Below are 15,830 nucleotides of genomic sequence, written 5' to 3' on the forward strand. Positions count from 1 at the left end.
AAACTTTGGGATTCCTTCTGGTGACAAAATGGACGCAAAGCTTGTGAAATTGTCTAGTGTGTTAACTTTTTTTTCATGCTTACAGCACTTGCAGGAAATATAAAAATAGGGAAAATATAGTGTAATATTTAAGAGGAAGCAAGTTGCAGTGGTGAGCCACTTTATATAATTGATTTCTCTGCTGTGGAACTGTTATTGAAAAGCTGGGGCTGTGCAGTGGGGAGGAGTAAAGGAGGACAGTAGAGAGGTATTTCTCCTATAACCACAGGCAGATCTGTGAAAGTGTTCATATGGCTGACTGGCAGACCAAAAAAGTTAAAGATTTCTAGTTCTTCCTGGGCTTCTACAGGTTGCTATATGATGCACTGGTGTTGTACACCTTCAAGATGAACATTCAGTCAGCTGCACTGATTTAATCTCTCCTGATGGTAGAATTTCACTAGTCCTTGGAAACAGTCTGTCAAGCATATTGAAAAGCAGGTTGAGTAGGAACTTCTCCTTCCTGCGGAGAAGGAAGCAAGTCTTCCGTGACAAATAAGTGCCTCTTACAAAATTCCCCTGCCTCTCAGTCCCAATTGTATGATCATTTCTATAAAGTGATAAGGGGTCATGAAAAAACAATCCCCAACCTCCTCGTTATARTAGACACTGATCATTAGAAGCTGTGGTATCTATGTGGTGATTTTTTTAAGCAGTAGGAATTGTGTAGCAAAAAGTTTGTGTGATGGTACTCCGTCAAGTAGAACTTGAGAGTCAACAAAATATTAAGTAACTTGTCACTACTGAGGCTTTATATCTGGTGAAGTTGCATTTTTGTTTGTGTGGCCTTTGCTATGTGGCAGAACATGTTAAGTCTCCTGTGACTGCCTACGGCCCTATATGGTTTTGTGCTGTCTTTAGTTTTATAGATAGAGGAAAAAGCATAGGAAATTTTTTCTTTCTTTCTTTCTTTTTTAAGCAATCTGTTTTAAAGTACCTGAATTCACATTCTCAGCTGAAGATAGAGCAGTCAAAATAGTATACCCAGACCTGAGGATCCCTATTTGAAATACCATTTTCAAACCCATTTGTGATGCTCCCAGGGCTTGGATGAATCAATTACTGTTAGTGAAGAATGTGAGAGTTGCTAGTTCCTTGAATTAACAGGTCAGACCAGCTGCTGTCATTACCAACTCTTGCTCAAGTCTTGTCCTTATTTAATCTTCTATGGGCTTTTTTAGACTCCAAGCATAATTTGAATTTGACTCCCTCTTTGCTAATCCCTGCTTTGTTGCAGGGAAATGCTCTCATCTCCTGTTTTGAGTACACAAAATGGATTTATATTAGGATAGTGGTGTTCCTGTCTTCAAAWAATGTTATGTGCACATGAACATGATTACTGGCATTTATAACTTTTTATTCTGTAAAACTGATGTAGATCTGAGAGTGCATGAGACTGAACAACTCCTGTCACAGGCCAGCGTCTTTCCCTGATGGCACTGYAATGCATACGCAAAGCCCAGCAGAGCTGTGTGCACTTGCAAACCTAATGGTGTCTTTTCAGAGACCAGTTGGACATTGGCCCATCTTTTTGTGAATCAATGATGGTATTAGGTATAAACCTCTAACTGGCATCTAGTTCTGAGCTGTACCAACCTAGCTAGTATATTCCATCCTCTCTGAAAGATATTAAAGGAGAAAGAAAACACATTGGGATAATTGAATGAGAGAGTGAGTGAAATAGTTGTTTGGGCAGAGAATGCTGCTTGTGCAGATTTCTTTTGTAATTTCACATAGCAGCAAACAGTGGTACCTGGCTCTGTCCCTGAGTGAGTAAGTAGGACTGAATACAAACCTTCCTCCTCTGCACATAACTTGCTGCGTACCTGGGAGCTGCTGCTGCTGTGAAGCACCACTTTTCTATTAAGTTACTCGAGGCAGGGAGAAGGGCAAGGCAAGTGGGGGAAACTCCAGCCCCATTTTATTTCTCTAGGGGAAGAGATACAGATACTGTATTATCAGTGTGAGTATCTCTTCCTAGGATATCTGTGTTCGTGATTAGGGGGAACACATCCATAAATACCAGTAAAGGTAGGAGTAAGTAGAATCAGCATACTGACCTGTGAAAGATGTGCAAATGACCTTACACTTTAGCTAGTGAAAATGTATGTGTGGTTAGTGGAATAAAATTCACAATAATGTGTGTAGGTTTKTTTGTTTGTTTGTTTTGTTTACTGCCTGGCAACTGCTTTCAAGTGCACATGCTAGAAGACTACACATCCACCTAACATGCTTAGTTTGGCAAACTGATTATGAATGTTCTTCACTGTAATCAGAGGAACAGAAATCTTACTCAGCTGTGAAATACTGCTGCATATWCATCTTAAAAWTGTCTAATTTTTTTCAAGACATGGAAATGTAATAGCAGCAGAACTCAGTTTTTAATAACATTAGAGCATTATGTTTTTCACATGTGATTTAAGTATTCTCTTGGTATGTCTCTATAGCTTCCTCCGTGTGTAGTGAAGAAGAAAAAGTAAGCCTGAATGTGGAGCAGAAAACTTGCAACTTTTTCCTGGTTTCATGCTAGAAGTATGCCAGTAGTATGCAATATCTTCTTTGGTCCTAGAATCTATTCTATGATCTTGATGTTTGGGCATGACTGCTGTATTGCTGGTGTTTTTGTCCGAGTTCCTTTCTGGGATGATCAGTTTTTAAATTTTCTAAATTTTTGTTAGGGGGAACTTCTCTCTGGAAAAGATCTAGCTTTTGAGATCTGAAGTATAAAAAAATACTCATTTGCTGACTTAAACATGTCAGTCTCAAGCTATTCCTTCACTTCTCAGAATGATCTTTGAAGTATTTCTTTGGGTGGGACTTTGACAGACAGAGTTAGGCTGCCAGCAGAGAACTCCACTCACTTCCCTTCAAGTGAACTGGTTGTTAAAAATGCGGCTTCTGRTTGCTACAACTGCCACTACATCCTTCTAAAAGAAAGAACTAATTTATTTTTGTCTGTCTTAGTGTGATCCTATTGCATGCTGAAAATTCAGCTGCAGGAGTTCCTGAGAACTTCTGGGGGAATGTAAGTTGTCTTGATTTGTAGATTGTGGGTGCTACACAAGAATGAGTTCAACAGCACAATTTGCCCTATTTTAAAAGTTGTATTAACACTTGTTTCACTAAGCCGCAGCAGAATGACCCTTCTTGCGGATCTAGCCGTATACAGATGTGGTCCAATTTCATGACTTGCCCAGAAGGAAGGGAATAAGAGCCCAAGGCAAATGAAAAACAAAAAGCCAGTCAGCTCTACTTGCTATTGCATAGCAGGAAGGTTGCATCAATTTGAACTTTGAAGGATTATATGGCTTTGAGGACAATGTGTGTGTGTGTGTGTGTGTGTGTGTGTGTGTGTGTGTACAAGTATGTGCATTGCTGGTTTGTGGGAAGTCTGTGGCCTGGAAGGGACTGTCAGTTTAAGTGGGCAGGAAGATTTATCTGGATCCTAGAAGCAAGACCATGGGAAAAGAGTGCAAGGAGATCCTGAACTAGTGCATTGCAGTCTTGTTTATTCCCAGGCATGTGCATACTAGTAAATAAATATGTRGTAAAAGCAATTACAGTCCTTGAATCTGATGATGTTGGACTGTTTGGCTTTCAGCATCTCTGACTAGTTCCTTACCCAAGTGCCATTGCTTTTGGACTGCAGACAACAGATGTCTCCTTTCTTCCAGTTAATGCTCTTTGCATTTCTCCCAAGCCCCGTTTAAATGGCTGTCAACTGCAATGACTTTCAGCTCTAAATAAATCCTTTCTGGTGTGCATGTGGTGTGTTTTTTCTTTCTTTTTTTTTTCTCTCTCTTAGCTGGTTACTGTGTTCTATTTATGTTGTTTTTGGGAGGAGGAGGGTATGAGGCTTTAAAGATGGGTCTCAGTTTTTTTGCAGCTGTTCCATAACACAATAGGGAGCCCACACAGTTGTGGTGATCATCTCCTGAACATTAACAGGCCAAACTGAACTCAACTGACTCCAGTAGCAACAGYGGTTGAGTTTGTTGTATGTCCTTCCTGTCTGCTAAGGTGTTTAGCAGTCTAGATGAGTCAGTGACATACACTGTTTTCGAAGGTAAATGTGTCATCTTTTTCTTGAGTTTTTGCTTTATGCAAGTYGATATTCTCCACTTTGTGTGAAGCTACCTTGTGCTTAGAAATCMGCAAGCGCCCGCATAAGGAACTGATCCTGTGTTGTAGACTCATGCCGTTACTCAGTGTTTTCCTAGACAAATAACAAAGCTATTGCTTTCATACACTCTTTATCACACTCTGTGTACAGAGCCTTCAGAGGCAGATTGSTAGTTTATTTCTCAAAGATTTGGAGAGCTATGTCAAAGACCTAGATAGTTGAAGCAAATCGTAAATTGCAAAGCCTAAATTTGTAATATGTTGTCATCTATCTTACTGAAGATAATGAAGGTTCCTGTTTTTCCAAGAGTAATTTAATATTGGGCATCTCTTCTCCCGCTATTTTATGAGCAAGCTAACAGCAGTTTTAATTATTAGTGGATTAGAAACCTGAGGAGCAACGTGGAAAAAAAAACTATAAAGTGTAAATCAAAGGGGAAAAGATGATGTAATTTCATAAGTTTAAAAGGAGATATAAAAATAACTCGGTTTTGAGTCCCCAGGGGGGGAAAAAAGGAATGCTTCTAATAGCCTTTAAGGCTTTGCAGGAACCTTCCATTTATTTGCCAGGTGCTTGATACTAAAGAAAGGAAAACATTTTTTTCCTACTCTGGGCTGTTTTTTAGTAGTACTTTGTGTGTCAAATAAGACAGTGCACTTTAAAACTTAACAGGAAGAAGTTTTAAAATGTAATTGGCACAGCAAGAGGAAATTTCAAATTAAATAGTTAGTCTTCAAACAAAAATGTTAATTGGAGGGGGATCTGGGTCTTTAAACCTAGTGGTATGATGTTTAATCATTCTAAGAAGAGTTTTGTTGCTATTCTCAATTTTACATAGCATAAATTCATAGGACTTCATGTATCATAAATTTACTATAAGCTTTTCGTCCCCACTGGGGTGTTTCAGATGCATATGGCATTAGAGGGTTTTTTTTTAATATACTTAAAGACTGCATATTCATTTGCTGGGCTTTAGGCATAAATTGTAGTTGAACTTGGTTTCAAGRGTAATCTCTTAAAATTAAGCTGGTAAACCTGGCACCATTTTGCATTAAGAAGGAGAGATGCTATCTTCTAATGGGGTTAAGTCTTCACTGTTATGTTGTCTCTATCTGGCCCTGGTAGAGCGGAGGGATAGGTCCATCCTCCGAGCCCTGGTGAAGCTTGCAAAACCAAACCAAACAATTCTTTAAGAAAAAGMTTTTTCTGTTAGACGTTTTTCTAGAGACTGATGCATATTATTATTTTTTGCTTGCACTGACTAAGATATCAGTATGAGCTAGTCTGGAGCAAACACTTTTCAGTGGAAGCAAAGTTTTCTTGGAAGGCAGTTGAATTCATGACTTCACRTATGAGATCTGGGGCTGTTGATTGTCTGTCTCTTAACGGATTTTTTTATTGATGTGTCAGTGGAAAAATGTTAGGGGTTAGGCAGCGGTGAATTTTTTGGTAAYGAAGTGAAATGTGGTCATTAGTCTAGTATTCTACTTAGAGAAAGTTAGTTTATATATCTGATAACAATATATGTTTGACTTTGAATATAAAAGTGCAAKAATGTAGTGTATTACTTGTTACTGCAGCTTATTTAATTTCTTCTTGAAGGYCTGCCTTAAATTGAAATATTAGAAAGATGTGGTGTTTCACAAACACACGTGATTGTGCATGCTTTGAGGAAGACTTTGTTGTTGAATGGAACTTTTTTGCAGGYAGCAATAAATGGCTTTGTATGATTTGAATGCCATATTAACGACACTTCCATTAGGAAGTAGTAATTCAGTGGCACTTTAAATATGAAATCGCTCAAAGCAGCTTATACATACTTCAGTATGAACTATTGGACAGCCAAAGAAGAGTCCTTCYTGTTACTTCTCTTAGATGTACAACGAAGCAAGTGGCTCTGCAGAGACATGTGATTTGAGGCTGGGACCATGTCCCTGATAGATTGGCTGAAGGTGATGTTTGGTCYTTTGCTTCTATCACTGGCCACTTTTGTAGTATTCCTGGAAGTGATGGTGCTGGGATGTTGTTTGAGCAGTGTACTACTCTCTCTTTTTTTTTTTTTTTCCTGCAGAATGTCTGCAGAGTAAGAACTGTAAACTGAGGTTTTGTTCCCAGACCCTGCGGCCATTTCCAGCTCAGTGCACAATGTGCTGATGACCTTATTAGAAGAGAGTTTGGGTGGGCTGTAGCAGAAAAAAAAAACAAAAGAAACTGCTGAGTGTTTGACTTCAGAACTGCTATTCAGAACTTCGATATTCCTAAATGGGGTACATCAGCTGGTAACTGGTAGTCACAAATCTACTGAATAATTTGGAATAGAGACCAGGCAAAATTTTAACCATTTCATAGMAAGTTCTGAGAAATTCGTAGGGAAATTGTATTACTTATCACATCTCTCTAAAAAAGACACTGATGCACCACCAAGACCAGGTGAAATATGTTTTGCTTAAAGGAAATAAAGTTGCTTTCAAATATCTTAGAACAGCATGTCCCGCTCCCACTAGATTTTTTTTTTTTCCATTGCAATAGTCATCTGTTTCTGCTGTTCAGGTTCAGCTGGTAAAAAATCAGCAGCGCTGTGGGGGATTCAGTAAAGCTATAGTAACATCATCACTTGGATCTGCTCTATTAGTAAAATACATCACTGTGTCTGCAGACAATTTACTTCTCTTAAGGTGGTTGTTTCTGGATTTCAACTCGACAACGTGACAAATTTCAGTCACTAAGAACAGTAAGAAAAATGTCTCAATTACTGTACTACCTGTAAGCTTTTCTATTTTGCTTTTATCAAGCGTCCTGTTCTACAGATATCCCTAAGGTGGCATTGCAGTATGAGCAGAAATTGAAGAAATTCAGCAACAGTGATCTTCTATGGACTATYTGCTATTTTTACAGGCATATTTGCCCTTTCATGGTTACAACCAGCATGGTTTCCCTAGCTTTTAGGTGTGATAGGAGTGCAGTTGTAGTTCAATATCTGAGCCTTGATTGCAAGACCTCTGCCCAAYCTGACCAGCTTATCTTGTTGGAGTATAGTGGCACATTCTTCATCAGTACCCTGAACAATTGTGGAGCTGTGGTGATAAAGTTAAGGCTAAAGAGTAAGGAAAAATATGAATAAAATCAGAAAACTCATTCTTAAAAGCAGCCATTCACCATCTTTCTTCCTCTTCCACCCCCAAAAAACAACCCTACAAGTAACGGCAATAATGCTGTTTTCTGCTCGTGTTACTATTTCAGACAGTAGTATGCACAGTGGGGTGGGGAAAAAGCAGGAGCCCACTGGCAGCATGGTGCAAACAGAYAGTAAGTGTTCTAAAATGAACAGACCCTTTGATGAGAGAGCGTCTGTTAGGGTGTTGAAAGGGAGGGGAATTTAATGAAGAGAAAGTGGATCATGGGAGAAGGGAAGGGAAACAGCCTGTGAAGAGTAGCTGTTGCTAACTGTTAGCGTCACTGTCAGCTAGGTAATGGGAGAAGAGACGAGGAGGTGGGAACAGGGTCTCACAACTCTGAATTGCAAGACCATAGCTTGGCGGCTTCTGGTCTTCTATCATCGTTCTGAGGAAACATCAATAATGTAGCTTGCAAAATGAACATCTGGAACACATCTTAAATATTTATGCCCGTAAGTCCCGTATTGTTGCTGATGTTAGGATTGACAAAGTGATTATTCCATGCTGTAGTTCAGAATGTATTTATTAAATCAAAGAAGTGTCTTGTTGACATTCATTAGAAAAAATACCCATTCTTATGACAAGAAAATTACAACGCAATTCTAATTCAGAATATGCAAACCAATTCTAACATTAATTGGTCCCAAAGAAAATTATGTATCTTACTTTCCTGTATATAAATCTGATTTTTTCCCTCATCTATCATCTACTGAATTATCAATGCTCATTCTCTTGTTCTATTTCTGACAACTCGTGACAGCACAGGATTCATCTCATGACTTTGAAAACCATGAGGGGAGAACCATTCTTGCAGCTTTAATGTTTGCAGGCAACTGAAGTAGAAGGAAGGCTTGGGGTTGCAGCATGATGTGGTGCACTCTGCACTCTTGAGTAAAAAATATCCACAGATGATTAGAAATGATTGCCTAAACTGTCCAATGTGTATGTTCATATGTGTAATGCACTTGGGACTGTGTATTATGATGACTTTTCTTAAAAAAAWTTATCAGCTGCTTTTTCAAGCAGCTTTTTCATTTTAGAAAATGCTACCAACTCTATTTAAAAGCCAATGTGGCCCTGCTGGGGAAGGCTGGCTTTCCCAGGAGCTTTACTAATTGTCTTGTCCTTTGCAAAGCTTTGCAGGGTCAGCTGAGAGTGCATTGCTGCTGTAGGAGCTGCCTTCTCTTGGTTCTCGTTAATCAGCTTCCTGAGCTATGACAGAGTCCCAGTGTCTCACACTGGGATGGTTTAACACATTCAGAAATATAGATATATTTAAAGAAGAAAAAAGTATTGTTAATTCYGGTTACCTGTCTGGTTAACTGCAAACCCAGAGAATAAGCATTCTAGTCTCATCCAAAGTGTCACTAATGTTTCTCAAAGATGTTGCTATATCATTTAGATGTATTGACCACTGCAGACAAGGGTAAACATCCCAGAATTATGATAATCTTCTTATAGGGAAATACACACTTATCAAGTCAGAAACATCTGTAAGTCATTTATTCACTTTCCTAGGGTGTTTTTTTAAACACTGAAGAAGTGTTTAAAGATACTGTCTTGACCTCCCATGGTTGTTTTTTTTAGATGATTCTGGTGAAACATCTTTTGTTCCTCCCCTTGGGTAACTATTCAATTGTCTCATAGTCTGAACTTAAAGAAATATTTCCTGGTATGTGGCCAAACATTTCCTTTGTTTAACTTCCTCTCATTATTATGATCATGAATGTACTTGGAATTACTTTCCTTTTCTTGATATTTACTTGAGAGGAGGAAATAATTTAGAGCAAGTAATTCCTAAACTGAGCCACTACTCAAATTTCCACTGCTTTTCAGTTTGACAAAAAGTTTACTTTCTTACAGCTTTTCATGGAAAATATTTAATTAATAACTAAATCTGTATTGTGTGTCTTTTTAAATTTCTATTTCCCAGTTCAGATGAAATATCTTTTCTGTGTTTGGTTTGTATTTATACTGGATGACCAATTGATTGGTTTTGACTTCTTATGCCTATAGCTGTAGTTATGAATGAAACATTTGTTCCTGAAATATTCTGCTACATTCACCTAAACTTCCTATTTCTGTAACAATTCTTGCTAGCAGATTRTATTTAGAAAAAGTTGGAAGAAAGGCATGCATGCAGTTAGAGAAAATAACCTTTTCCCTAAAATATTGTTTCCAAAGAGAATGAAAATGTTCATGTTCTTCAAATACTGACAACAGCTGTCAGGTTTCTCCCCCAAGTACTGTTTATCCCMGCTATCTATTTGTTCCATTTGCATCAAGTCTGGTATGTAGGAGACTTGAATCTTGGTATTTAATATGATGCATTTCCTAAAAACACGTGAGATGTCTGTCCTGCTCAGTGGTGTAACAGCGCTCTCCGATAGTTCTGACCAGGAGCGGCATTGGTTGCTCTTCTCCATGCTGCAGTGTCATTTGCAAACTGCCACCTRTCCTCAGGTCCTGAACAGGAGAAACCAGCTGTGTTAGGCTTCGGGTTRTATTTCCCAAATTGCAAAATAAACATGCCATAGATGCTGCACATGCTGAAAGCACTATGCTGCTGAGATGCATGCTATTTTAGGAGAAAGGTAAAACAACAACAACCCTCCCCCCCCCAAAAAAAATGTGGTTTGAAATACCTTCTGTTCCATGAGAAATTCGTAGTACTGACATATTTTCCTTCCACAAGTGTTAGTGTGTTAACCCCCATGTGCTGGCCAAATTCCAACTTGAACAATTACTTTCTTCCCACCTAAATTCCCCCTGCCTTCTCTTTTGAATATTGTACTCTGCACTTCCTATTCAAAACTGTTGTGAGGGTGTCAGCGTGAACGCTAACAGTCGCCAGGTTTTAGCCCAAGGGTAATTCAGCAAGATCCTGCTGCAGAAGTGAAACCCAGCTGTTTGTTCCTTTCAGTTCTAAGTAYTGGTGAGCCTGGGTTTTAGCTGTCTGGCTTGCAAAAATAACTTTAGAAGCATAAATGTTATTGCTGCTGGGTTTTTTGAAACAAAATGTCTTTTTTGTGTGGACATTTTTTTTTGAATTGGTGGATACAGTGCATATGGACCCCTAGGCTTACAGAAGTCCCTCCAGTTTGCTAACGTAATTGAGTGAAAGCTGACCTCTCTAGAAGTGAGACATCAGCAAAAACTGAGTTCTTGCAAAATGGCTTATGCTATGTATGTGACATGCAGTCTCTGACAGGGAGTGCAAAGCATTCAGTGGTGTATATGCTTCCTATATCTGCTAAAAGCCGTTTCTTAATACGGTGACTCATGTAGGTTAACTGCAGCTAGCTGTCCTGTCTCAAATGAAATCCCCTCACCAAGCTTTGCATCAGACACCCCAATTTGTTTTGACCTCGGTAACATTTTTTTTTCTTCTTCTGAGTATTTGGTGTGATTAGACTCTGAACACAGTCTTATTGTTCCATCTCTTGTTTCTTCCCTGCTTCTCACTTGTCTCACGTAAAGTGCCTTTCCTGAGTTCCTGGAAAAATGTAGCCTGCCAGGGAGCGATCTAGTGTTTCCTCTTATGGAAATCTCTGTTGTTCTGTCAGGCTGGATAGAGTCCAAGTGTCTGGTGACTTTCTACAACCTTGTAACTGCTTCATAAAGGTTTCTGGCTATTTAGAAAAGGTCTCTAATTCATTGGTCATCAGACTTGAACAGAATTGAAATGYATTTTATCTTTTCTGCCACCTTCTAATGACTTGGAGAATGTTACATGCGTAGCTCTCTTCATCGTGATCATTGCTTACTGCTCTGCATTTATCTTGTCTGGATATTGAGTAGTTATGCAAGCTCTCAAAATTTTTACCAGAAGGGGAGGATTTGAGAAAATTCRTAATTTATTTTTGTAAATACTTATTTTTTATTTCTAAACTTATTATTTGAACTTTACCCATGCTCAGATGCATGAATGTGTAGAAGACAAGGTCCTCTAAAGAATCCATGGTGCTGAACAGCTTTCAGAAACAAGACACTCAAAATAACTGAGATCTCATTCATTTGACTGGATCCAGCACAATCTTCTGCTCTCTCCCCCAGGACTAGCTTAAATATTGAGCTTTCCATTTACTGAAAGAACAAGATATAAAACCACAGAGGCAGGAACAGTCTGCTTTGCAAACTTCCTAATACTGCAAGGAATTAACTTGATGTGAACTCTGGGCTTTAGTGCACATATTACTATGTAGGACAGTGAACTGTCCAGAGCCAGCTCTGGATGGAGTTTCCAAAAGTGTTCAGTGTTGGTGGAGGCAATTGGTGTATGACCTTTAACTTCAGTAGGAACATATTGAGTACTCCATATTGGATACTTGGAGAAATCTGACTTTGCAGTCACTAGAATACCTGAGCTTAAGCTCATTTCCCTGCTGTTAATATCTCTGAAGTAATGGTAATTAAAAACAAAATGTTTGAAGTGAATGTAGTAAATTTGATTTGCTTCCTGTCATAGCTTGTTGAATTAAACTTTTTGATTTGTACTGGCAGCAGTGGGTTATGTATTTTTTGGCAGACATTCTGTGTTTCTGAAATGTGGAAAGATCTGTGGATCTGAATTTTCTTTAGCTATGCTAGCGAATCCTACCACACTAACTCCAAAACACAATCTAGGTTGATCAACTGGTTATTTTGCTGGATTGTTACCATCTCTAGTTGGTATGATAACTTTTTAGAGACGCGTTTGGACAGATTCCTTTGCTCAGCTGCCCAAAGACAACAGGAGTGATATACTTCATAGGCAAGGATCACATAGGTTTTGCAGTCTGATGTTGGCTAACAGTCCTCTATTAATGGTGCTATGCTGCTTATGCAGAGCAATACTCAGGTCATCCTTCATAAAAAGGAAAAAATCGTAGTGTTGGTGTCAGTATTTCTTCTTAATAATCCTTGGAAGAAGCAAGATAACAAATGTGAGGGATGCTTTCTGGCCTTACAAAGATATATTCCAAAACTTCAGAAGAACTCATTTTCTGCTATACTGCAGAATTCCATTCAGCCTTAGGACAAGTCAGTGTATTGAAGGAAGAAGTAGTAGAAGACACCATCTTAGTGAAAATGGTTAAAATTTGGTAGTAGCTAGTTAGATTCTGCCTTCGAAGCTTAGGCTTTTCTGGTGCTTTATCTGAAAACTCAGATTTGCTTAGCTCTGCTCTGTTCTGGAGAAGCTGCTCTTATACCTGCTTTTTGGTGTTTACCCTTTAGGTTTCTCTACTTTTAATTAAAACAAAAGTAAAGACTTTCGAGGCTGCTATTAATTGTTGAAGTTTCTTTGCTTAAATCATTATCCTAGATAAATCTTTCCTAAAGTCTTGCTTCTCCCATAGTGTCTAGAGTGGATGATACAGGGGTAGGCATCTAAACTGCTGATCTTTCATAGTCTTACTCCTTTACTTTCTTCTTCTCTTATTGTTTTCCATGTCGTGTTGCACATTAAAACTTTAAATTGCTCTATCTCACAGATCTTCAGTGACGTGTCTAGCTTTATAAAATGTTATCTGTGCATTTTTATTGTTTTATTTATGCCCTGCATTTACCTTTGTATACAACACAGAATTGCACATTCCTACTGGAAGCTCTTTGATCAGAGCTTTTAAACCAGTGTAGACTTGTTACCTGTGGTTATTTGCTTAGGCTTGGTCTTGAAAGAGTTATTACTTGTGGGCCCAAATAATGAAGAACCAAAAGGCTGTTTTTTAAAACAAACAAACAAAAAAACCTGGCTGTACTTGGAGTGCTAATTGTGCATTGGAATCTCAAAATGAAAACAAACTACTGACTGGATGCAGATGGGGTGGAGACATCTGCTTGAGAACTCAAATGCCTTGTCATCTTTCTGCAAAACGCTTTTCTTCAGAACCACATGCTGAGCATTCAGAGGTTCCTGACAGAAGAATTAATCATCTGTTAATCATCAGTCTGAGCTGAGAGGCAGGATTTGGCAGCCTTGGTGGAGGTTAGAAAGCCAAGAGAATTTTTTTCCAGTTCAGTATAAGGCTGGTGCCACTTGCTATAGCTCACTGAGGCTGAATTGTGATGACTTTGATATCAGTCCAAAGTTCAGATAAATGCATGTCTGGAATCAGCTGAGGGATATTCTGTGTGGCTTTGTGTTGCTCCCCCCTGTCACAARTATCATAAATACCAATGATACATTTAGTATGCAAAATCCTCAGAGTTGGTATGGATGTGYTTTTGAGACAAGATTCGCTTGTATAATTTTTTAGAAATAAAAAGCAGCTGTACTATTGCATCTTTTTGACCACCAGATCAAGGTTTTGTATACTGAGTGCTAACTGGTACAACAAAAGCCAGAAGATGGCCAAGTTAAGCTTACAGAGTTGGGGACAACCTCCATAGCAAGAAGTGTGTGTGTRGGAATGGTTTTATTTTATTTTTAATATTGCACAAAATGCTCTTTAATGTTTGTAGCTGCATTATTGTTAGATGACATTTCTGAAGGTAACTCCTTTCAAAATGTCTACCCCTCTACTTACCCCTGGTGCTTTCGGTGGTCTTCATCTCTGCACTGGTGCTGGGCAGCTGATGTTTGATTCATCCTTTCAGTGCAACTGTTTTTCATAGTCTGAGAAAAATGCATGCAAGCTTTCTCCCTCATGATTTCTTGCACGTCTATGTTTTTTCTCATAATCAACATGTGTGGGCTAGAAGTCTAAGCTATTCAGGGAGATTTTGTTAAGGTAGGCCTTTAAGGGCAAAAGAGAATTGAAGTTTATCCTGCTCAAGTGTTAGAATTTAATGAATAATTTTATTTTTCTGTGCTCAAGCGCGTTTGTGAGATCCATCAGTTTTGCCTAGGTAGTTGCATGGGTGAATAGTGATAATTTGAGAAGGAGAAAAACTGAATACTTAGCCCATTTTAAAATGCTTGTTTAATACAACCGAGCTGTTCTGGGAGACTATCCTACTGCTTGTGATGAGTTAGAATCCAGTTTAACTGTTTTGYTCTTGTCTACTTCTAATGACAGCCTCAAGGTGCTACCTGGTGACTTGCTGTCCTTTACTGGACTCCTGCTGTTAGCTTTTTATTTATGCTAAGTCAGMGATAAAGTAGTTTGAAATTACTGAATAGTTACTCTGGAAATGCCATTTTTGTAAAAGGCTTGGTACATAGAATTGGTAAGGTTGGAAGGGACCTCTGGAGATCATCTAGTCCAACCCTCAGAGGAGTGGCCCGTATGGAGATCAAACCTGTGACCTTGGCATTATTAGCACCACGCTCTAACCAACTGAGCTGAAGCTACATCATTGTATGGCAGCTCTCTGAGAAACTCAATTTCGTATCTCCATGACAAGATGACTGTTATTCAGATTTTGAACATAAAAAGTAGAGATTTAAAATTAAGTRGCTTCTATTTAGTAAGAAAATACTGCATGGCTATTTATACAATAGCAGACTATTCATGAGTCCCTGKTTTTCATGACCCAGACACGTGTATACAAGTATGTGCATAGTTCATACAGTTCATGTAGATCACATTGCCAAGAAGCTGTGGATCTTGTTTTATTTGTATTTCTGTGACCATTTAATATTTTGCAATGRCTTGGCTGATCCAGGGATCAAAATGGGCAGGACCCGAGCATCCTATTTAGRTGGGCAGTCTCTGCAAGCAGGGCATGTCCTGGTGGAGGTGCCCYGGAGCTGCCCTTCAGTGCGCTGCAGTGGCAGCGAGTGCGCTGTGCTGCTTAGCTCTGGGACTACATGTATTAGAGACCTAAATCATATCTTTGTCTTCCTCTGCTTAGTTTCTCATATTTAACCAGTACTTTGAGGAAGCACTTGGATATTTAGTGTTGTGGATTCTGGCTGGCCCTCAGGATATTCCCTGCAGAGGGCAGAGTGCTTAATTCCTGTCCTACGCAACGGCAAGAAGGTCCAACACCTTAACGGAGTGCTCTCCGAGCTCCTTAGCCTTTAGTGCCTGCTTTCAATTATTAGGAGTTTTCAGAGCATTTATYTAACATGTTTTTCTCATGGGGTTAAGAAGTCAGAGCTGATAGCCTAAAATAAAGCGTGTATGGGGGGGGGGAAAGGGGGAGACTTTGGCCAAGAATTAGCAGTGATTGGGGGACTCTTAAGTATAGCGCAATGGTTGTAGCCTCCACACCCATCCAAACAGGCTCTGCACCTGACTTCAACTTAAAATAGAAAAGCAAAAGCTGCTTAAACAAATTTTCAGCTTTTACAAACATCTTCTTTATGATTACTGCTGCTACTTTTGATCTTTTTATTTTGCTGATCCAAAACAGAAATGCTCTGAATTCTTTATAGGATATGGACAGGATGTGTTTAGTACCTGATCTGTTGTGTGGTTGGTGGGGTCAYTGTGCACCTCAACTGCCTGTTAAGAGAAGACCGAAGGAGCAATTTAAAGGGAAACTCAGTGCTCTACTGTTCTCTCCTCCCCCTTAACCACTGCCTCCAAACCTTCAGTTTAAAACAGGAGTATGATGTCTGT

General features: G+C 39.0%; 1 protein-coding gene across 1 annotated transcript in view; it reads left to right on the forward strand.

The window, feature by feature from the left end:
* The window catches only part of ATP8A2 (ATPase phospholipid transporting 8A2), a 297,060-nt gene that overhangs the window by 92,762 nt on the left and 188,468 nt on the right, over positions 1-15,830 (forward strand). The window lies entirely within an intron of this gene.

This window comes from Rhea americana, unplaced genomic scaffold, assembly GCF_003343005.1.
Source record: "Rhea americana isolate MKP2758 unplaced genomic scaffold, rheAme1 scaffold_71, whole genome shotgun sequence".
In the NCBI taxonomy this organism is placed as follows: Eukaryota; Metazoa; Chordata; class Aves; order Rheiformes; family Rheidae; genus Rhea; species Rhea americana.